This window comes from Mastomys coucha, unplaced genomic scaffold, assembly GCF_008632895.1.
Source record: "Mastomys coucha isolate ucsf_1 unplaced genomic scaffold, UCSF_Mcou_1 pScaffold20, whole genome shotgun sequence".
Taxonomy (NCBI): domain Eukaryota; kingdom Metazoa; phylum Chordata; class Mammalia; order Rodentia; family Muridae; genus Mastomys; species Mastomys coucha.
Window position 1 is genome coordinate 8,871,106 of NW_022196903.1, and position 25,465 is coordinate 8,896,570.

Consider the following 25,465-nt stretch of genomic DNA (forward strand, 5'->3'; position numbering starts at 1 on the left):
ATTCTAGGATGCTCTTCTGCACATTTGTCTTGTCATCACTTATTAGCAAGCAAACAATTTCAAATAATAATAGAAAAAGTTCAGAGGTTGAGCTGAAGATAAAAGAAAAGGAACTGACAAAATTTTAAGAAGAGATTTTGAAAGAATATTCTGGCATGTCAGTAAATTTCCAGAAATAGAATTATCTAGGCCAGCCTTCAAAATTTCCAAATGAATTTCAGAACCATGTTCTCATGTCCACAAGGCAATTCAAAAATAAGAGATATTATTAGATACTGCCAATTAAACAACAGTTGAAATGCATTCATTTTTATATAAATAATTCAACAAAAAAGTGGTGAGTTACAGAGTCGTGAACCAGATGAATACAAACCACGAATTCTTGATTAAGATTCACAGAATGACAGCTTCTAATAAGTAAATTTGGGAAGAGAATTTCTGTACAAGAGTGACTCAGGCTAAAATAGCCGTGCATAAAATAGTGTAAAAGACCAACAACAAAGCACTAACTAGCTGAGGGAAAGAAAATAGGGCAGCCATCCCAGCTCAACACTATAATGCAAATACACACTGGAAGTGAAAACACTGTTCACGTATCCATGTTATTTATGTGTACACCAACCCATATGTTATTTCATTAAAGAGAAACTACTTAGGAAATCAAAAATTGTCAGTGGTACCACTTACATTTATCGATTAGTTAATTGTCTAACTGTGGCCCTTGGGGAGGCAAACAAGGGCCACATGCAAGCACACACATTATCACTGAGCCACTGTTTTTCTTTGGGAATTGCAACCGTTTGTCTGTTTTGTTATATAGTTTTGTGAAATTTGATAAGCTCATAATGTTATATATTAAGTTTTAAGTCATCACAGAATAAATGCACTGACTTGAATGTCCTCTGAGCTTCTTTATTCATTATTTGGTTGCAATTTTTCTATTTCTTTAAGCTCTGTCTTGCTTCATATGAAGAATGGTCCATGGTTTAAGTTTTAAAGGAGTGAGATTATTAAGTATACAGCAGCAGGAATAAAAGAACAAACGAGCAACAATTAGATCAGATGAATGTCATTCCACACAAAGTCCAAACTGCAGCTGGAGCCAGATGGATAAAGAAGGTTCCAGGCAGAATGTCTTCTGGGTGAGACCAGGCTGTTTCACAAAGGCATGTTCAGACCTTGGGATAAACTGGTGAGTCTTGCTTTAGGAAGGTGCTGAGGAATAATTTATCTACTTATAGACACAGAAATTTCACTCAAATGATTTACTTCTCTGTTCCAAAGTACATGACATTTTCGATCATGGTCTGTTTTTCTATTCTCCTTTCTTTCTCCTGGGACTGGGATGGGAGGGAGGTAGCCTGTTTTGGACAATGGGACTATGAGGACAGTCTAAGGTAAACAAGCTTGGGTCTTGGGCAGTGAGGTCAACTGCACCTCTAAAGCTAGCTTCTAGGTGGCCTTAAACGGCACACGATAATTTACTAGTATGACATATATTAGATGCCTTTTATAAATTGTGCTATTATTGGATATGTATAGTGACATACAATATGTAGTCTTTAACACTGGCATCTTCACTTGTCAATATGTATTAAGAGTCCTCTATAATACAGAGTGAGAAGATGATAGAATAAAGATAGGTATTTAAATTTAATCAGCATCATATAAAAATGCAAGCTATAAAATATCATGATTCAGTTGTAAATCAATTCAAGATTATTACTAGCAACAGGAATAAAAAAGAAAAAGATTGATTCAGATAAAATATGTTAAATTTATATTATATTTTTAGTAAAATGAATTTCTGAAAGATAGACTAAAGGATGAATATGATCGTTTACACTAAAATACATAGATCTCTAAAAACTAGGTGTGTTTTGAACCCCCAGTCTTAGAAAACAATGTAATTCATCACCATAAAAGTGATGCACATCAATAAAAACTCTTTAAAGTTATGACAATGGACAGAAGAGATACAAACTGGGGAAAACATCTGCAAAACATATATCTGACAGGTACCAACCAACACAGATGCTCAAAACTCAACAATAAGATAACCACACAATTAAAATTTAGGCAGAAATCTAAATGTAGACTTCATCAAAGAAAACATACAGATGGCAAATAACCATGAAGAGATACTTGGCATGTTTTTAAATTAGAGTCTTACAAATTAGAGCGACATCCCGATACCACTACAGAATCTTGACTATTAAAATCCAAAATAATGACAACACCAAATGTTATCAAAGATGCAGTATGATAGGAAGTTTCCTTCAGTTTATGTTTCTAAACTGAAGGTAAGTAGAAAGGAAAGCAACTAAAAAATTGTATCCACATCAATAGTTGTTTATTATACTTTCCTTTAGTCTTTTGTTTATTTTCACACTTATGTTTTCTATTTGCCCTATAAATGATGCATAGTAACTAGTTCCACTAATTACTATATTTTCATACATATATTTTTAAAATGCTTTGACCAATTTATCCCCTTATCTAGATTGCATTATCCTCCTGTTCCCCACTCCCATTCTTGCTGATCCTCTTCCTCATCTCAAGCAGGCACAACTACTATCATGTCTTTTTGTATCTTTTGTTTATGTGTGTGAAAGAGATATTTCATTAGTGTTGCTTATAGGACCATGAGTATGGGGTTAGCGACAGAAGCATAGCTATATTGTCAAGGGGGAGAAAAAAATGTCTCCACAGAGAGCAACTATGAATTTCTTTATAGATCCTCAGGGAGGATACATGCTTGTGAGACACTCTTGTTTTGTTTTTTCACTAGTTAATTTATTAATTCACTTTACATCCTGTTCATAGCACCTCTCTCCTCCCACTCCCTGCTTACCCAGCCCCCTTCCCCTTCTCCTCTGAGAATGGGGAGGTACCTCCTGGTTATCACCCCACCCTGGTACATCAAGTCACTGTAGGATTAGGCACACCGATTCCCACTAAGGCCAAACAAGATCCAGTTAGGGGAACAGGATCTTAAAGTAGGAAACAGGGTCAGGGACAGGCCCTGCTCCAGTTATTGGGGATCCACCATGAAGTTCAAGCTGCACATCTACTACAAATATGTAGGAGGCCTAGATCCAGCTCTTGCATGGTGATCTTTGGTTGGGGCATTAGTTTACTCGATACCTTTCCCAATAGGTCTCTCAATCCTTCTCCCAGCTCCTCCATGATACTCCCTGAGGTCCACCTAGGTTTAGTGGAGCACTCAGGATAGCTATGCTAGGCTCCTGTCTGCAAGCATAATAGAGTATCATTAGTGTCAGGGACTGGTTATTGCCATGGGATGGGTCTCAAATTAAGCCAGTCATGTCCCTGCACATCTTTTATGCAGGACACATATGAAGGTTTTTTGAGTGGGTTGGTATGTTCATATCCTTCTACTAGGAGTCCGTCCTGGTTATAAGAGGTGGCCACTTCAGACTCCATATCCCCCACTGCTAGGAGTCTCAGCAAGAGTCACCTCCATAGACTCCCTGGAGCCTCCCTTTGTTCCAGATTTCTGACACAATACTTCCCTCCCAGTCTCCAAGCACAGCCTATTTACCTTTTCCCTACCTTGTTTTTCTGTCACCTGACCCTCCCCCTCTCCTCTCCCATCCAATTCCCTCCCTCCATCTACCTCTTGCATTTCTTTTATTTTTCCTTCTGAGAAAGATTGAAGAATTTTCCTTTGAGCCCTCCTTGTTATTTGTTTTTTGGGGTCTGTACTTTATGGATGATATTCACTTATAAATGAGTGCACACCATGAATTACCTCATGCAGAATGATATTTTCTAGTTCCATCCATTTCCCTGCAAGTTTTATGATTCCCTTATTTTTAATAGCTGAGTAGTATCCCCTTGTATAAACAAACCACATTTTCTTTACCCATTTTTCCATTGAGGGATATCTAGGTTGTTTCCAGTTTCTAACTATTATGAACAGAGCTCTATGAACATAGTTGAGGAAGTGTCTTTGTTGTATGGTGGAGAATCTTTTCAGTATATGCCCAGAGATGGTATAACTGAGTCTTAAGTTAGAACTATTCCCAATTTTCTCAAAAATAGCCAAATTGATTTCCAGAGTGGATGTACAAGTTTGCACTCCCACCATCAGTGGTAGAGTGGTCCACTCAGTGCTCCACATCCTCACTAGCATGTGTTATCACTGGAGTTTCTGATCTTAGCAGTTCTAATGGGTGTAAGATGGAATCTCTGACTCATTCTGACTTGCATTGTGGATATTGTATATTATTTGAGCTGTTTCTTGGCCATTAGAGATTTCTCTCTTGAGGATTTCTCTCTATTTACCTCTGTACTTAGTTTTAGTTGGGTTATTAGGATTGTTGGTATCTAACCTCCTGAGTTCTTTATACATTTTGTATACTATCACTCTGTCATATGTAGGGTTGGTGAAGACCTTTTCCCATTTTGTAGAATGTCTTCTTTTTCCTATTTATAGTGTCCTTTGCTTTACAGAAGCTTTTCAGTTTCATGAGATCCTATTTATTAATTATTTACCTTAATGTCTGAGTTATGGATGTTTTGTTCAGGAAGTTGTCTCCTGTACCAATGCCTTCAAGGCTATTCCCCACTTGTATATCCAGTTTGACACTGAAGTCTCTGATCCACTTGGACTTGAGTTTGTGCGGGGTAATATACGGATCTATTTGCATTCTATTATGTACAGACATTCAGTTAGATCACCACCATCTGTTGAAGATGCTCTCCCTTTTCCATTGTATGGTTTTGGCTTCTCTGTCAAAAATCAAGTGTTTGTACATGTGTGGGTTTATTTCTAGGTCTTCAATCCTATTTCAATGACCAATCTGTCTGTTTCTATGCCATACCATGTGATTTTTTTTATTACTATTGCTCTGTAATACAGCTTGAAATCAGGGATTGTAATACCACCAGAAAGTTCTTTTATTGTACAGGATTGTTTGAGCTATCATGGGTTTTTATCTTTCCATATTAAGTTGACAAATTTTCTTTTAAGGTCTATAAAATTGTGTTGAGATTTTGCTGGGAGTTCCATTGACTCTGTAGATTGCTTTTGGCAAGATGGCTATTTTCACTATGTTAATCCTACCAATGTATAAGCATGGGAGATCTTTCCATCTTCTAAAATTGATGTGTTGGGGTGGAGGCGGTCGTGTCTGGAAGTATCACACTAGGCCTAGACAGTTCCACGTGTAAGAGGTTTAATTGAGAGGGAGTAGGGGGTGGTGGTGCAGAAAGAGAGGGGAGTGAGAGAGAGCAAAGATGGAGGAATTGTCCCATTTATATGGGTTGTGACGCAGTAGTCCAGGTAAAGGTGGGAGCTGAACCCACTGGATTCTGGGAATATGGTGGCTGTTGCCCTGGCAACAGGTCTGTGTACCCGCCCATGTATCACCACAGGTTCTGAATGCTAACAAAAATCTTCAATTTCTTTCTTCAGAGACTTGAAGTACGTGGTATGCAGGTCTTTCATTTGATTGGTTAGAGTTACCTTAAGCTATTTTTTTATTATTCATGTCTAGTGTGAAAGATGTTATCTCCTTAACTTCTTTCTCAGCCCTTTATCATTGGTGGAAAGGAGGGTCACTGATTTCTCTGAGTTAATTTTGTTTCCATTTATTTTGTTGAAGTTGGTCATTACTTGCCTGAGTACTCTAGTAGAATTTTTGGGGTCACATGCATACGATCATGCTATCTACAAATATCAGTACTTTGACTACTTCCTTTTCAATTTATATCCCCTCATCTCCTCTAATTGTCTTATTGCTCTAGCTAAAACTTCAAGTAATATATTGAATAGATATAGAGATGATACATAGAGAGAGTGAGCAGCCTTGTCCTGTCCCTGCTTTTAGTAGTATTGCTCTAAGTTTCTATCAATTTAATTTTATGTTGACTATCAGTTTGCTATATGTTGCTTTCATTTTGTTTAGATATTCACCTGTATCCCTGATCTCTCCAAGACTTTCAACATGAAAGGGTGTTGGATTTTTTTTCAGAGGCTCTGTCAGCATTTAATGACATGATCTTGTAGGGTTTTTCTCTTTCAGTTTGTTTATATTGTGGGTTATATTGATGGACTTTTGTATATTGAACAATCCCTGCATCCTTGGGATGAAGTCTACTTGAGCATGGTGGATGACATCTTTAATGAGTTCTTGGATTAGGTTTCCATGTATTTTACTGAATATTTTTGAATCAGTGCTCATAGGGAAAATTGTTCTGAAACTCTCTTTCTCTGTTGAGTCTTCCGTAGTTTAGGTATTGGGATGATTGTGGCCTCATAGAATTTAAAAAAAAAAAAAAAAGGTGTTTTGTAGAATAATTTGAGTATTGCTATTAGCTCACCTTTGAAGGTCTGGGAGAATTATGCACTAAAACTATATGGTTCTGGACTTTTTTTGGTTGGGAAACTTTTAATTGTGGCTTCTATCTCCTTAGGGATAGTAGGAATGTTTAGATAGTTTGCCTGATCTGGATTTAAATTTGGTGTGTGGTATCTGTCTGGAAAATCATCTGTTTCAATTACAGTTTCCAATTTGGGGAAATGCAGGCTTTTGAAGTGAGACCCAAAGATTCTTTGAATTTCCTCAGTGTCTGCTATGTTTCCCTTCTCATTTCTGATTTTATTAATTTAGGTCCTGTCTCTCTGTCTTTTCCTTAGATTGGTTAAGCATTTGTTTGTCTTGTTAATTTTCTCAAAGAACCAGCTTTTGTTTTCTTTCGTTGATTCTCTTTGTTTCTTCTTTTTTAATTAGATATTTTCTTTATTTACATTTCAAACTTTTCCTTGTTTCCCCTCTGAAGACCTCCTATCCCCTCCTCCCTCCCCCTGCTCATTAACCTACCCACTCCCACTTCCTGTGCTGATATTCACCTACACTGGGGCTTTGAACCTTCACAGAACCAAGGGCCTCTCCTCTCTTTGTTGTCCCACAAGGCCATACTCTGCTACATATGTGGCTGGAGTCATGGGTCCCTCCATGTGTACTCTTTAGTTGGTGATTCTCTTTGTTTCTAATTGATTGATTTCAGCTTGCTAGTATGAGAACTCTCTATGTTCTTTATGAAGGCACTTTTCTCTTACCACTGCTTTCATTGTGTCCTATAGTTTGAGTATGTTAAACATTCATTTTTATGGAATTCTAGAAAGTCTTTAATTTATTTCATTTCTTCGCTGATCCAGTGACTACTGAGTAGAGAGTTGTTCAATTTTCATGAACAACTTATAGGCTTTCTCTTATTTCTGTTGCTGTTGAAGTCCGTCTTTAACCATGGTGGTCTAATAGGATACAAGGAATTATTTCAATTTTCTTGTATCTGTTGAGGCTTGCTTTGTGACTGACAATATGGTTGGTTTTGGAGAAGTATCCATGAGATGCTGAGAAGAATGTGTGTGTGTGTGTGTGTGTGTGTGTGTGAGTGAGTGTTTGGGCACGCGTGTATGCGCGCGCGCGAAATAGTCTGTAGGTATCTGCTAGGTCCATTTGTTTCTTAACATCCGTTAGTTTCATTATTTCTCTGTTTAGTTTCTTTCTCATTGGTGAAAGTTGTATATTGAAGTCTCCCACTATTAATGTGTGGGGTTCAATATGTGATATAAATTGTACCAATGTTTCTTTTATGAATGTGGGTACCCATGTATTTGGAGCATAGATATTCAGAATGAGATGGCATCTTGGTGGGTTTTTTCTTTTCTTTGATGAGTATGATGTGCTTTTCTGGATCTCTTCAGGTTACTTTTTGTGGAAAGTCTATTTTAATAGATATTAGAATAGCTACCCCAGCTTGCTTCTTTGAGTCCATTTTCTTGGAAAACCTTTTTCAGCTGTTTACTCTGAGGTAATATCTACTTTTATTGCAGAGGTGTATTTTTCATATACAGCAAAATGATGGATGCTGTTTACACATTCACTCAGCCTGTGTGTTTTTATTGGGAAATTGAGTCCATTGATGTTGAAAAACATTAATAACTAATAATTGTGAATTTCTGCTATTTTGATGGTGATATTGGTAGTGGTTCTCTCTCTCTCTCTCTCTCTCTCTCTCTCTCTCTCTCTCTCTCTCTCTGCATGTGTGTATGTGTGTGTGCATATGTTCCTCTTTCTATTTTGCTGGTGTGGAATTACTCATTTCTTGTTACCTAGCTTCTGTTGCTTTCTTCTAGTATTCTCCTTAGGGCTGGATTTACGAACTGATTTTGTTTAAAGTTGGTTTTCTCATGAAATATTTTGTTTTTGCCATCTATGGTAAAGATTTTCTGGGTATAATAATCTAGACTGGCATCACTCTCTTAGAGACTGTAAGACATCTGACCAGGCCTTTCTGACTTTTAAAGTCTCTGTTGCGACATCTGGTATATATTCTTGGCCTTTATCCCTTGCAGCTATTAACATTCTTTCTTTGTTTTGTACATTTTGTGTTTTTCTTATGAGGCAGGAAGGATTTCTTTTATGGTTTACTCTCTTTGGCGTTCTGTAAGTTTCTTGCATGTTTATAGGCATGTCTTTGTCTAGGTAGATAATTTTTCTGTTAAGATTTTGAAGATATTTTCTGGGCCTTAGTGTTAGGAATCTACTCTTTCTTCTATTCCTATTATTCTTTTGGGGGGAGGGTGCAGTGAGTTTTATTGATGGTATTCAAGAGAGTAGGGAGGGCTCCCTAGACCCCTCCTGTTATTATGGGGGTCTAGGATGGAAATTGTGATGGAGATGCTCAGTGTTGGGGTAGGGACTTCTCAGCAACTGGGGGCCTCTCTCTTGCTCTTAGTGTCCTTGGTGGGGTGGGTGATCCAGGGCTTCTTACTCCTTGGAGTCCATGTAGGCAATGAGGTCCACCACCCTCTTTCTGTAGCCATATTCATTGTCATGCCAGGAAATGAGCTTTATGAAGTTGTCATTGAGAGCAATGCTAGCCCCAGCATCAAAGGTAGAAGAGTGGGAGTTGCTGTTGTCACAGGAGACAAACTGGTCCTCAGTGTAGCCCAGGATGCCCTTCAGTGGGCCCTCAGTCGCCTGCTTCACTACCTTCTTGATGTCTTCATACTTAGCAGGTTTCTCCAGGCAGCACATCAGATCCACAACTGATACTTTGGGATTAGGAACACGGAAGGCCATGCCAGTGAGCTCCCAGTTCAGCTCTAGGATGACCTTGCCCACAGCCTTGGCAGCATCAGTGGATGCAGGGATGATGTTCTGGGCAGCCCCATGCCATCACACCACATCTTTCCAGAGGGGCCATCCACAGTCTTCTGAGTAGCAGTGATGGCATGAACCGAGGTCATGAGCCATTCCACAATGCCAAAGTTGTCATGGATGACTTTGGCCAGGGGAGCTAAGCATTTGGTGGTGCAGGATGCATTGCTGAAAATCTTGAGTTGTCATATTTCTCATGGTTCACACCCATCACAAACATGGGGGCATCGACAGAAGGGGCAGAGATGATGACCCCTTTGGCCCCACCCTTCAAGTGGGCCCCAGCCTTCTCCATGGTGGTGAAGACGCCAGTAGACTCCACAACATACTCAGCACCAGCATCACCACATTTGATGTTAGCGGGATCTCGCTCCTGGAAGATGGTGATGGGCTTCCCATAGATGACAAGCTTCCCATTCTCAGCCTTGACTGTTGAACTTGCCATGGGTAGAGTCATATTGGAACATGTAGACCATGTAGTTGAGGTCAATGAAGGGGTCGTTGATGGCAACAATCAACACCTTGACAGATCCAGAGCAGAAGGCAGCTCTGGTAACCAGGCACCCAGTATGGCCAAATCCATTCACACCGACCTTCACCATTTTGTCTATGGGATAAAGCTGGCACTGCACAAAAAGACGCAGCTGTCTCTGGAACAGGGAGGAGCAGGGAGCCTATTCCTATTATTCTTAAGTTTGGTCTTTTCATAGTATCCCAAGTTTCCTGGATATTTTTTGTTAGAAACATTTTAGATTTAGCATTTTCTATGACTGGTGTATCAATTTCTTTTGTGCCTGAGATTCTCTCTTCCATTGCTTGCATTCTGTTCGTGATGCTTATGTCTATAGTTTGTATTCTCTTCCCTAGGTTTTCCATCTCTAGGATTGCCTGTGTTTATGTTTTCTTTATTGCTTCTATTTCTATTTTCAGATCTGAGCAGTTCTACTCATTTCCTTTACATGTTAATTCTATTTTCAAGTATTTCTTTGCATTTATTCATTTCCTCTACCTGTTTTGTTGTATTTTCATGTATTTCTTTAAGAGATTTATTTGTTTCATCTTTAAAGGCATATATCATCTTCATTAAATTAAATTTCAGTTCATTTTCTTGCAGTTGAGATGTGTTAAGTTATTCAGGCTTGCTGTAGTAGGATAGTCAGGTTCTTGTTGTGCCATATTGCCCTGGTTTTATTGGTTATATTCTTATGCTTGCCGTTAGCATAAGATTTTAGCATAGGACTGATTGACCCTAGTATTGGCTTGTCTGGTAGTCCATGATGGAAACATGCCTGATAAGATTGCAGGTAGAGAGCTGGTTGTTGTTGGTAGCAGCAGGCATCCAGGGATGCAGAGAGAGCTAGTAATCTTTGAGGGTTGTAGGTCACTGGGATTACAGGAATCCCAGTGTATACTGGAGAATGGAGTACAGAGGAGACAGGGCAAGTGGGCTTGCTAGGGGAACCCAGAAAGCAGTGCCTTGCTACTGGGGATATCACCTGTTATTTCAGGGATGCAAGAGATTTTCATGGATGCAAGTGGAGCTGTGGCCCAAGAAATGGCATGCAGATGGGGCAGGGCAGAATTAATGGCTACTGGTTTTGCCCAGAGGGGTTGGCAGGCAGTGAATTGGGGTTGGAGTCTCACCTGGTGTTCCTGGATAGCTGGAGACCTCTGAGACTGCAGATAAAGGTGTAGATAGGAAGATGGACCACAGAGGGGACAGGGCAGACCTCAAGGCTGCTGGAATTGCTGGGGGCACCCAAGAGACATGGGCTTGGTGCTTAGGGCTAGACCATTTTTTAAAATCTGACATTAATTGTGTTATAAATCCTCAGGAAGAATCCTTGAGTCTGCCACTTTTCTACAGTAATATTTTGATTGGCCTAGTCTTGTGAAGATAATCATACCTGCTGTCAAATGTTTAAACTTTATTAAGGAAGAAGAACTTAAACTGTAACTTCAGAAATGTTTGGAAGAATTGGGGAGAGCCAATGTGGTTGAACATACCTACAACCCTAACACTTACGTGGTAGAAGTTGGAAGATTAGGAGATCAAGGAAAATCTTTATTAGGTTTGGAATTTAGAGCCAATCTACTCTGTGTGAGATCTTGTTTCAAAAATAAGTAAACAAAGTGAAATGAAATAGACAAAAAAAAAATCATTAATATTCTAAGCAGAATTAACATGCACAAAAGCAAAGAGGCAAAATTTAACCCTAATAGTTTCTGACAGCATAGTGTGAAGGCCTGGAGGAGCAGATTTAATTAAGAAGCAAGGAGACCTCAACGCAATTTTCTTCTACCTGTTGGTCACCATTGCTTCACTTGGCACCTACACAAAGTGGAGTCTGGTTAGAAATATAAAAACAAAGCTTTATAGATAATACTAGAAGGAATTCTTTAGTCTGAAAAGAAGACCAAACATATCCAAGAAGATACAAGGAATATTTAATACCAGAAGAGTTAACCCAAAAAGTTCTAAGAAAATAATACTACCACAATAAAAAAAAAAAAAAAACAACAGGAATTAATAGAAGTTATTCAATGATAATTCTCACTATTACAAGTCTCAATTCCCCAACAAGAACATAAATGAATAGATGAGATTATAAAACAGAATTCACCTCTTTGAGGTCCCCAAGAAACCTGCACACCATCAGTGATAGACATTAGTGTAAGAGGAAAGTATAGAAAGTATATTCCACGTCAACAGGGAAACTGGCAGGAGTAACTATTTACTCTATTTAACAAAATAGAAGTCAAATGAAAAGTTGTCAAAAAGTGGGAAAAAACCATTTCTTACTCTTTAAAGGAAATGTCTACTGAAAGAAAGTTGCAATTTTGAACATTTATTTGGCAAACACAGGTGCACCCAGTTTTGTAAAATAAACACTATTAGTTCTAGCAACACACTTTGATCCAACACAGTGATAGTGAGAAACGTCTATGATCCACTCTGACAAGTGGACAGGTCATCTAGACAAAAACTAAATAGAAAAACATTGGAGTTAAAGAACATAATACATCAAATGAGTCTAACAGACATTTCTAAGACATTCTATACAAACACTAAAAAAAAATACAATTTCTCAGCAGTCCTTGAAACATTCTCAAAACTGGCCACATTTTGGATATGAAGAAAGTCTCAGAAAGGGAAACAATTAATTTTATGATATTATCTGACAAAAAAGGAATAAAGATAGACATCAACAACAAAAATGCCAGAAAATATACAAACACAAAGAAGCAAACATGCTAAGATACTACCTAATAAAAATAGGGTCAAGGGAAAAATGCACAAAAAATTTAAAATCCTTAGAATTGAATAAAAATGAAAACATAAGTTTACCACAAGTTATGGAACACAGGGAAGTGGGTCCTGAAAACAAAATACATAGCTCTAAAATGCCTACACTAAAAACATAAAACTATAGAAATTATACATTAATAACTTAATGCGTACCTCAGGCCTTAGAAAAACAACAATTACCATTCAACACAACAACACCCAAAAAAAGCAGATTAACAGATTACCAATTCAGGATTGAAATTTACATAATGGAAATGAAAATCAACAAAAATATAATCATTGAAACAAAATTTGACTCTCTGAAAAGATTATCAAGACTGGCAAATCTTTAGCCAAAAAAAACAAAAACAAAAACAAAAACAAAAACAAAAAACCCAGAAAAGTCACAAATTAATTCAATTAGCAATGAAAAGTAAAACATTACAACAAGGTTTGAGGATGTTCAAAGATTTATAAGGGATGTTTTGAAAATGTATACTCCACTAAACTGGAAAAATCTTTTAAAAGTGCATGAATTTCCTAATACACGTTATACCAAATTTAATAATAAAAATCCAAATCATTTAAATAGACAAATTATGCACTATGAGAGATGTTTACTTTTAAAACTTGACAATAAGACCCTATTGATGAAGACATCACATACTCGTGTCATTGAACAAAGAGAACCTAGCTACTACTTACTTGGAAGCTTCATCCTACTGGCTAGATTTAATGATTCTAGACAGTGCTATGAAAACTACCGGGGGGTGCGGGGGGAGGGAATCAATCATCAATCTCACCCAACTGTGAACCAAGCACTATTGTTCTACTAAGTAAACATAGTGTTAAAATGACACCTAATGACTTACTGCTATTCCTATTCATATGAGTATCTATTATCCTTATCACATAACCTTCTCCTTGAAGTAGTTGTTAATTAAGACACAAAGCCTCAACTCACCAACATACAGAGAATAAAAAGCTATCAGGTGTTCAGCTTTATATCAGACAAACAAATCACATCTCTCTCCCCAAGGTTCAGAGATCTTTGAAGAAGAAATTATATAAGAATGGAAAAGGTCAGAATTGGTGGATAACATTAAGGAAAATATTCTCCAGACATAACAGGGCAGTTGCACATGTGAACTCACAGCATTTTTCAGAACATGTGCTATGCCTGTGAAAGCTCCAGCCAGATAAAATGCAATCATAAGGTGAGGGAAGGTTGGTGTGAAATCCCAGCACTAGCAGATGAGCTATTGTCATTTGATAGTTTCTGAGAGGAAGAGTCAGTTTAATAACGGCACTCTTGATGTGCAGACCACATATGTAGGCAGGTCTTAGTGCCAAGACTAGTTGGGAAACACAAACTAGACCCAATAATGAAAGAAAAAGAAGATTTTGGCAAGTTGTTTGAGAGGGAGTAGTTGAGGAGGAGGGTAAATATCTTAAAATGATTGTGGTAGTTTTAATAACCTTTTAGGTTCCCCCTCATTAGATTCCTGTGTTTGAATGCTTGGCCCATAAGCAGTGGCACTATTAGGAGGTATAGGCCTTGTTACAGTAGGTATGCCCTTGTTGGGGGAAGTATGCCACTATAGAGCAGGATTTAAGGTTATATATGCTCAAGCCAGACTCAGTGTGACTTGTCTTTTTCCATTGTTTGTAGAACAATAGAAATCTCAGCTCTTTCTCCACCACCAAGTCTGCCTATATGTTGCCATGCTTCTCACCATGATGATAATGGACTATGAAACTGTAAGCCAGTCTCAATTAAATGTTTTATTTTACTAGAATTTCCTTGGTCTTGGTGTCTCTTCACAACAATAAATTCCTAAGACAAACATATTGTATTAAATTTTTGAATAATTAATAAAGATATTGTGTAAAAGGAAGCATAAAATGAAAAGATAGAGGGGACCAAATAATTAGCCAAGAATTTTCATTTTATTCTTTGCTAAATCTTATTTAAAACAATATGGGTACAAAAATAAGTTTTTCCAAATACTAATACACAAGGGCCATGATGATTGTCTGCCGTCAAAGTAGCTGTATTATTTGTTTTATTTTTTATATCTTGGCACAGGGAATTATATTGAACCTAAGCTTTTAAGTAATGTAATATTACAGCAGTTTCCTCTTTGAGGAAGAGACACCCTGAACACCATGCTCATCTGTGTTTAATTTCATAGCTTTGATTTGTGGTTTAGCCCCTGTCCAGAAAGTCAGAATCATCATCTCCCTATCTCTTGCTCGGGCTTGCAGATGTCAGGAGGCAGCAGGATTTTACTTCTTCCCAGTTCTCCCATGTCTTTGGAAAAAGCAGTGGAACCTCAGTAACCTCCCTCATGAATATTATTCATGGTGTCATTTTCTTAATATTTTACTACTTATTATGGGTTTGTGTGTGTGTGTGTGTTTAGGGATTAAATATTGCAATATACTCCCAATTGATATTTTATACTTTTTTGCAGAGTATGGTTTAAGATACACATGCACTAACTTAAACCAACTTATAACTCCCAAGCTGTTTGAAGTTATTACAGATATTCTTAAAATCACTGTTTCATCAAAGTGATGTCTTATGAAGTGTATCTAGACAAGTTTCTATCCATAGTTTCTTTCTTTGTATTGGAACATAATATTTTCTCATAACATTTTAAAACTCCAAACACCAATAATATGGTAAAGATTTTCAACATCTACTTAAAGCTGTCTCATGCTTATTATTAATATGTGCTATAGGTATAAGTTGGGCCCACTCATAGACATCTTTTTCAAACAGTGATGACCTTGCAATTAAGTCTTGGTTTTATGAATACGAATAAGTGCAGTATGGTGGGTATATACCCCTCTGGCAACTTACAGTGACTTGTTTTAAATGACAATTTGCTTGTGATGATTTAGTACATTTCAGAGACCACTGTGTAATGACTTACACAGCCTCTAACCCTGCAGCTGTTTCTGGCCAGAAAGAGAACAGCTTCAATAATTGCTTATTCTGAGTTCTTTATTTTTAGCTCACAAATACACTCCCCTTCCATTTATTTGAGACTATTATCTAATGTTCTGAAAAATAGCAAATAATGTATGCTTGTATATTTAGAAAAGGAATTATTTTCTATTTTGTGCATCTTTTATTAAAAGGCATAAAACTTTCTGGGTTAGAGTTGATTGAAAGGGCTGGTTTATTGAGAGGTACCTAATGAGCAAATATTCTTGAGCTAACCAGTCTCCATTTGTTTGCTCCATATTAAAAGAATCTCAACATTTATGAAAACTGATGCTTGGGAAAACAATGATTGTTTTACCCCATAATAAGAAATGTCTACTCTTTTTGTTTAGATTTTTTCCTAACAAAACAAGATACAGTCAGGCACACCTAGAGGTAGCACTGCCAAGATTTTCAACACAAATGAGAACATACACACTTTCTTGATTTAGAGCTAAGAAAGAAGATGCACTAGGGTAGAGTAGAATATGTCTTTCCTGTCTTAGGGTTTTACTGCTGTGAACAGACACAATGACCAAGGCAACACTTGTAGGAACAACATTTACTTGGGTTGGCTTTCATATTCAGAGGTTCAGTCCATCATCATCAAGGTGGGAACATGACAGCATCCAGGCAGGAGTGGTCCAGGATGAGCTGAGAGTTTGCATCTTCATCTGACGGCTGCTAGCAGAGTACTGCCAGGCAGCTAGGATGAAGGTATTAAAGCCCACACCCACAGTATCACACCAAATCCAACAAGGCCATACCTACTTCAACATGGCCACACCTTTTAATAGTGCCATTCCCTGGGCTGAGCATATACAAAGCATCACAGTTCTTTAATAGCCTTTCTGTCTATGGTGGTAGTTTCTTGAAGCCTTATATGAGTTGAGTTTACAGAAATGTGACAGGTACAATTGTCAGATCATTTTGAAGAAAATGTCTGGTTATGTAAAGTATACAAGGTTACACAGCATTGCTTCTCTTACACAACCTGCTAAGCAGTTAACTACCATAGAAGATACTTTGAAACTTTAGGATTCTTTGGTTAAAAAAATTATTTGACTATAATGTCTAGCTCACAGCCTTTTACCAACAAAGAAAATTTCAAAATTGTTAAATAAATGGCTTGATATCTGATATCTGATGGGTGTTCTATCCTGACCTGGAATTAAAGCTGTAAATATCTACATAAGCATTCATGTAGCACATACTAACTTCTCTAGTAATAAAGTACTTCTTTGGATTTAAGAGAAACCCTTAGTGTTTCTGATATGTCATGCATAAAAACTTCACTTCCTCTCCCCACTTTCTTTGCATCTCTGGATATCTTTTTGTGTCCACATAAACACAAAGAGACACAGTTATATACACAAACACAAAGAGACAAGCACAGACACACAAGAGAGAGACACACACAGACACACTTTATTGTCAAGTTGGTTCAAATATCTAGGGCTTGGTTCAAGGAGTAAACTAGAAACAGGATGACAATTTGGCACACTACACTACTTTGAAAGGTTCTAGATAGAACAAAGAAAAGCAAGCTGCTAGCTAATGTTTTTAGATGATTGGCACATATTAGAAAAGTGCTAAGTGCTTTAATTAGTTTCACATTCACAGTAACCTTCTTGAGAGTTACAAACATGTTACCTTACAAGTAAATGAAACTTGAGGTGTCTGTAGAATTTAGCACACTACAATGCTTTGAATGGTATTAGAGTAGAGTAAAGAAAAGTTGGCTGTGAATTAATGTTTGTAAATGATATCCACATGTTAGAAAAAATTGTAAACACTGGGTAGAGGAATTAATTATGTCTTCACTCTGCTGTTTGTGAGGAAGTCCACATTCCATTATGGGCTAGTTATTTTCCCTTCCTTGTTTCATGAAATTTCTAGCAATACGTAACAAAAGATACATTCAAGTTGGTGACTTGAATTTATGCTAGCAAGAATGTCATTCTTTCATAATAATAGTAAAAATTTAAGGACAGTGTTATTGAAAAATAATCCAATTTAGCTTTGGAATCTTGATCTGCTTGAAGAATAAAACATTTTCAGTTAATACCTTAAGCCCATAATGTTAAAACTGTTTAAAATATATAAATGTTTAACACGTTTAAACTGTTATTCAAGGGTAGCACAAGCGCCATCCTAGACTTAGAAATATATGTGTTTCTGAGTCTCCTAATTACCTGTTTAAATGTCAAAATTTCAGTCTGGTATTCTAATGTATCATATCAAATACATCTAGATACATAATAACAAATGGGAGAGATTTATTTTGTACTGCATATTAATGTCAGTTTTAGGACCTCATATGGATGAACCTCCAGCTACCTTTTAAATAATGTCCCAAGTTATTCCTCCAATATGCCAAATGGTTGTGATATTGTTAAATATTACACAGAAGAACATCCTGGCAAAACCATGGGCTACCTCTCACATGTGTCTTTCACAGTAGTGTCCATTGCCATTTATGTATTTGAACTCTGTCACATGATTTGTTACAAGTTTCTTAATTTAATTTTTTATCCCAAACATGGCTCTCTATCCCAGTTCTCCCTCACAGAGTCCCCCCCCCCGTCCCCACTTCTCCTCTCCCCCACTCTGGTACATCAAATTTCTGCAGATTTGGGCACATCCTCTCCCACTGAGGCCATATAAGTCAGCTTTATTGGGGAGCAGATACCATAGTCTGGCTACAGCTTTAGAGATAGTCTTTGTTTGCTCTAGTGTTTGTGGACCTTCATGGAGACTGAGTTGTACTTCTGCTACATATGTCCCAGGATATGGCTCAGTCTCTGAGAGCTTCGAGGGGTCTTGGTTAGTTGATGATGTTAATGGGATTCCCATCCCTTCTAAGGCCTTCAATCTTCCCTCCAACTCTTCCATAAGAGTCTCTGACCTTCATCCAATGTCTGGCTGTGGTTATTGACATCTAGTTCAGTCAGTTGCTGGGTAGAGCCTCACAGAAGATAGTATGGTAGGCTCCTGTCTGCAAGCATAAAAGGGTATCATTGATAGTATCAGGGTTTGGTGCTTGCACAATGGAAGGGTCTCAAGTTGGGCCGGTTATTGGTTGGCCATTCCGTCAGGCTCTGCTCCATCTTTTCCCCTACATTTCTTTTAGACTGGAAAAATTTTGGGTCAAAAGTTTTCTGGGTGGGTTGGTGTCATTTTTCCTTCCACTGGACTTTCTGCCTGGTTACAGGAGATGGCCTCTTGGGTTCCATGTCCACACTGTTAGGAATCTCGGTAAGAGCACCCACACTCACTCCTAAAAGCCTCCCCTGTCCTAGGTCTCTGGGACATCCTAGAGATTCCTCCTAACCACAACTACCAGCAGCTGCATATTTTTGTTCATTCTCCTGGACCTCTGGGTCTTCTCTCTCTCCACACACCTGATCCTCCATTCCCTATTCCCATCCAGTCCCCTCCTTCACTCTGGCTCCTGTGACTACTTTGTTCCTACTTCTAAGTGAGATTCAAGTGTCTTCACTTGAGCCTTCCTATTTTTTGGGAGGTCTCTGGGGTATATCATGGGTATTCTATACTTTACAAATAGTGTCAATGAGTACATATCACGCATGTCCTTTTGGGTCTAATTTATGTCACTCAGGATGGTATATTTTTGTTCCATCTATTTGCCTGAAAAATTCATGGTGTCCTCTGTTTTAACAGCTGAATAGCATTCAGTTCTGTAAGTGAACTTTTTCTGTATCCATTCTTTAGTTGGGAGACATCTAGGTTAACTATTTTCTGGTGATTATGAATAAAGCTGCTATGAACATAGTAGAACACCAGTAATTGTGGTATGGTAGAATGTCTTCTAAGTATATACCTAGGAAATATATAGCTGGGTCTTCAGGTAGAACTATTTCCAATTTTCTGAGAAGCCAGAAAACATCATATTTTTTAACACGGTCTAAAAATTATTTATATTCTATTAAGGTTATTTAAATTTATGATATGATGAAAGAAATTTCATGATTAAATAAAAGTATCTAAATCTACAGAAACTTCCAAAAGTTATCAAAAAAAAGTGTTCTATGATGTGTATATCAAAATGTATTGATTTAGGAAAACAGTTCACACAATTATCTTAGAAATAGTAAGAATCTTTACACTCCACAGAACTAATGTACATTTGCACTCACATAGACTGCGGCAACATGCATAGGGCCTGCACAGACTCAAGTCAGGCTCCAAAGCTGAATGGAAGAAATGAAGAATATCTCCCATATCTAACTGATAACTGATCACAAAAGTCACAAGGGAAAACTCCATTTTCTCCATTGGAGTCTCACTGGGTATCTAAACCACACTCAAGAGATGTTCCATGGCTACCAGTTGATGGTCAACATGAAATAAACTCAATGGTGGTTTTGTAGATTTTTTTTTAAATCTCATGTTTCTTTGAAATTTTTTTTCCTTCAATGGTCATTTGCTTGTATATTAGGGGTTCCAAATTTGTGTCTGTCTGTAAGTCTGTTTGTTTAATGGGTTTTGGTGTGTGTATGTGTGTGTTTTTCTTATGCATTTTAGTTTTTTAAGAAATTTGTTGGCCAAGCAGTGGTGGTGCACACCTTTAATCCCAGCACTTAGGAGGCAGAGGCAGGTGGATTTCTGAGTTCGAGGCCAGCCTGGTCTATAGAATGAGTTCCAGGACAGCCAGGGCTATACAGGGAAACCCTGTCTCAAGAAACCAAAAAAAGAAAGAAAGAAAGAAAGAGAGAGAGACAGAGAGAGAGAGAGAGAGAGAGAGAGAGAGAGAGAGAGAGAGAGAGAGAGAGAGAGAGAAATAAAGAAAAGAGAAAGAAAGAGTGGTTCTGATGTTAAGGTCCTGTCCTCCAATTGGTTCTTGATGTGTCAGTAAAGAAGCTATGGGCCAATTGCTGGGCAAAAGGGACTTCCAGGTCTCTGCAGGCAAGTAGACAAATGTAAGGAGGAGAGACAGAGTTCAATATGCTTCTGTGGAAGAAAAAGGTGGCCCAGCCATGTGAGATCTTGAACAAGGTAGTCACACAAGCTTCTCCTACAGCTGGGGCAGGAAGAGTGTTTAGCTGGGACTAGTTTTAACTGAGCAACTAAAATTGAGTGCATGTGAGAAGATACAGAGCTGAGAATATTGATAATGGCACACTTTTCCAGGTGGGAGATAAGCAGCATCCAGCAATTGTATCAAAAGGCAAGTTGAAATTAAACAACTGTGTGTGTCTGGGTCTTTTATTCTTGGATTCAAGGGAATCTGGGTGGGGACTGGTAGAGCAGCCTGTTCCCAGAGCTTAGGCCATGCACATGCAATAGGTTTGTTTGTTTGTTTGTTTGTTTGGCCTGTTTTCTAAAGAGAAAGAGAAAAAAGGCATGGAGTTGGATGGATAGAGATATAGGGTGAATCTGGAAGAAGGTGGGGGAAGGGAATTACACTCAGAATATTTTTTATGACTTTTCAATTAAAAATTAATAAAATTATCAATTTTCTTGTTCATAGTTTTCAATTTGTAAAATAAATGTACATACATTTGTATTATAGTTAAAATACTATTTTTTGAGTTGTTGAATGCAATTTATTTCATACCTTTAATGTATTTTAGTTACTTAAAATTTTACATATTTACAATACCATTTGAATGCTTTCAAATGGGCTTGCAATATTTTCATTAGTATAAACTAATTAAATAATTTTATTTCCATCTACTAAAATTCTTATATTTGTGTTTCCTTAGTTACCATGTAACCAAGTTTAAAATATACTATATAATACTAATTGGATTTACTAGCATTGAATGTCCACCTAAAATACATACAAGCTTATTATAGAAATTTAAAATAGCAATCCTGAAACTTAGAATGCTATAAATTTAAAATACTTGAAATAAACCTACCAAAAAGTTTTGGGGCATCTTATCTATTATTTGCTTTTCCCTTTAAAAGAATTTCATAAGAAGCAAGAAGATCCTCTCCTTTGTGTCATCTATCTTACAATTATAGGCAGGTTGGGTGCTTGAAAAGCTTCCAGGAGGCATGCCCTTAGAAATCCAGAGCACAGATGCTGAAGCAGGAGAGTCATAACTTTGAGGTAACCCTGTAAAAGAAAATATATTTTGTGATTAATCCTGAGTAAGTTAGGAAAAGATAATTCTGGAACCTGAATTATCTTCCTGTTTACCTGGAAACAATAGAACCCATGGATCAGATAAATTTATATTTTTCAGTAATCATTTTTATAGTCAAATCCAGCATTTTCAGTTTCCTTTTGCCTCAACCAAATTATTTTTCCAATTAAATTAAAGGCCAATAAGTACCTATGTATGGCCAGTACAAGGAGGTATAGCATGTGACACTAAGAAATATATATATATATATATACATATATATACATATATATATATATATATATACATATAGATATATATTTTCATTTTGTCAAGGATCACACTACTATTATAAAAGAATTAAAGGCATTATTGTGATATAATTAGGCCACAATGAATTTAGATTTTGTAATGTACTTATTTATGAAAATATCTCTGCCCAATTCCTTCCCTGTACCTCCCCCCCCAAAAAATCACAAACACTCATAGATTTTGTCACAAACACTATTGCAGATTAATACAAATAAAAATATCAGCTTAATACAAAAACAAAGCTTCAATTTGACACAAAAAGACAATTTCTTTCATTACCTTTAGTCCACCTATGCTGAGAAGCCTTAAATCTTGGTGCATTTTATTTTCCAACTACCTTACTAGGCTGTATGGTACAATAAGGGACAGATGCCAAGAGACGAGAGGGAAGGGGAAAGAGGTAGATGTCAATCTCAAGTGAGGCCAGTATTCTCTCGGTGATAGAAAGATAGCCTCTGTGCCATAGGACAGAGAATATATATGCAAATTTCCCAAATATTTAACCCCTGTGTATCTGAACTCTTTGCCACAAAGTCATTCTTTAACTGCCAAGGTCCCCAGTATGCCTCTGATTCCAAATCCTTGGAAATCATTAACCAACTGTATTTATACACATTTTACACAGTATACATGTAATTATAGCTCACTCTCCATGCAGCATTCTAGCCTTCTGTATTCAAGCAGAGAAATCTCAATCTCTTACCATATATCGCAAATATTAATCTACATAACCCCAAAGAATACTGTCAGGACCAATACATAGACACCTGAAACAACTCCAACTTTATTTTGATGAATATTCTCTTTTATAAAATAGATCTTCCTTCTTGGGGAGAGTGTGGAAAAACTGATAATCTGAACCAAGGAAATCATATCCAAAAGTTTAGGCATCACTATCAAGCCTTTAGTTACTCCTCTATATTCTCTAAGTAATAAATAAACTAAGAATTGAAGAGTAGATTTTCACCATCTCCTTCCTAAGTCCACATGATTAATATAAATCTTAGTGAGGAATGTACTGCCACAAATTATCTTCTTGGTTTTCACAGTTGAAATTCTCCCAGCCAAATATCCTGTTACACTATCTTAGAAAGAGTTATAAATTGGAATGAGTATATTTTTAGTAGTTATAGTTCTTGCAAGCAAAGGGATCACATTTCAAATCCCCAGCATCCACAAAAGCTGGATGGACAGTCACCTGTAATTCCAGCCTCATTAAACAGAAACAGTGTATACCTGGAGCAGGCTGGCTCATGATACTATTCCTGCCTATCAGCTCTGGCTGAGACCCTGCCTCTAGCTTTTCACTGGGGACTCCTGCAACCACTCTCCTAATCATGCCCCTGACTCACAAGAGTGTAGCTGTTGGAATTTTGGATTTCTCTCCATCACTGTCTTGCACAGTCCAGATTCCTGAGTTCTTCCAAGGACCTCGTAGCATGTAATAGTCACCCTCAGAACTTGAACCTGCTGTCCTGTACCAACCAATCCATCGATAAGACTACATATTTTATGATGTTGTGGGTAAGACTGATGTATTCACACCTTCCCACCAGAGTTTAATCCTGTGCCAATACACTTCATGTCCTTCCCAAGACATTTGGGTAACTTGTTTCTTTTCTTTTCTTTTTTATTCCCCCATACATTACATTTGACAGCAGTATCTCCTCCCTCCACTCCTACCAGGTCCCCACCATGACCTCCCTGTTTCCCTTCAGAAAAGAGCAGGTCTCCCAGGGATGGCAAACACAGTTTATGCATAACAAGCTACAATTAGACTAGACACAACCTCTCATATCAAAGCTGGATGAAGAAATCCAGTAAGAGGAAAAATGTCCTGACAGTAGACTAAAGAGTCATAGACACCCCTCCCACTATTGGGAGTTCCTACAGGAATACCAAGCTACCCAATCATAGCGTATATGCAGATAACCTAGTGTAGACCCATGCAGGCCTAGTAATTGTCACTTCAGTCTCTGTGAGCCCCTATGAGTGCTGCTAAATTGATTCTGTGGGCTGTGTTCTTGTATCCTTGACCCTTTTGGCCCCTACAATCTCTCCTCTCTCTTCTAGTCCCTCTACTGCAGGTTCCCTGACCTGTCACTAATGTTTGGTTGTAAATTTATGCAACTGATCCCTTTACTTGCTGGATGAAACATCTTTGATGAAGACTGGGCTAGGCATCAATCTGTGAGTATAGCAGAATATCATTAATAATTATTTCACTGATTTCTTTTCCAGTCATGTTTGGTAATATTCTAGGTCTCTACGTGTTATACTGACTCCTATTCCTAACCATCCAGGCATGGTTACGTGTGAATGTGAGTTTGGAACAGTCATTGGTCGATCACTCCCACAAGAAATATACTATGGTTATCCAAGCACAAGCTGCAGGCAGGACAAATTGTAGATCAAATGTATTGTGGCTGGGTTTGTGTCCTGGGAGTTCTTGCCTGGTTATAGAAGAGAGCTGGTTCAGGCTGCATATCTCCCATTACTAAAAGTCTTCACTATGGTTTCTCTCTCGATTCCAGGGAGTTCCCACTGCAGTAGATTTCCACATTGCTCTTCAAATGCCCAAGTTTCAGTCATCTCTCTCAGTACCCTTAGTACACATACAGAATGAGACACCATCTTATTGGTGTAGCCAATCCAGAATATTAGATTATTGTCATTCTGTATTCTGTATCCTTTCTCTCTCTGTCTCTGTCTCCTTTCTTTCTCTTTCTCTGTCTCTGTCTCTGTCTCTGTCTCTCTCTCTCTCTCTCTCTCTCTCTCTCTCTTTCTCTCTCTCCCCTCACTATTCTATCTACTTTCTGTTCTATCTTCTTTTTTTCAGTTTGTCCTTCTATCTGTCTATCCATCTATTACTTTCTTTTCTGACCATACATTCTTGGTTACATATACAATGATATGCTGAGTAATCCAACCTTATTTCATTGATAAAAACACTCTCAGAGCTAAGTTATGAAGAGTTACTTGGGATATTTTCCTACATTTGGGACATCTTTATAACCATCTCAGGTGGCAAAAGTGAAGGCAATATGAACAGCACAGCACTACAAAAATAAATGCCAAAATCATGCTTTTGTTTGCATTTATTTCAACACACTATTTTGATATTTTTTCAGTCTACAATATGCAATAAGTAGACCCATCTACTATCTAGTGCAGATGAAATTGAGTTTCTTATGTTCCACTGCAAGATAATTGCAACCAAGAAACAGTCAAACAGTCTATGTTATGCACATTTTGCCTGAACATACCTTAATCTGACTAGGTGTCTAGCTGACCCTTTACTATTACAATTCCAAACTCCACCAAATGCTGCCAGCTCGCCAATGACAGCAATGTTCCTGCTTCACTTTTTAGCATCACTGATTTAAGTGGCCTGTCTGGCTACCCAGAAGTATCTGCTTCCTTGCATTATAAATGATTCCTAGTATCCTTTAAGTGGAAGAGAGATAGGAGTGATTTTATGGGATTATGTTTTATTTATCTCTATTTCTCAAAGTGAAAACAGTGACATATGTGGTAATTTGTTTACTGACATATATATATATATATATATATA

At 37.5% G+C, this 25,465-nt stretch overlaps 1 pseudogene; it reads right to left on the minus strand.

The window, feature by feature from the left end:
• Nucleotides 1-8,804: 8,804 nt before the first annotated feature.
• On the minus strand, nucleotides 8,805-9,799 carry LOC116097998 (annotated as a pseudogene).
• Nucleotides 9,800-25,465: the final 15,666 nt, after the last annotated feature.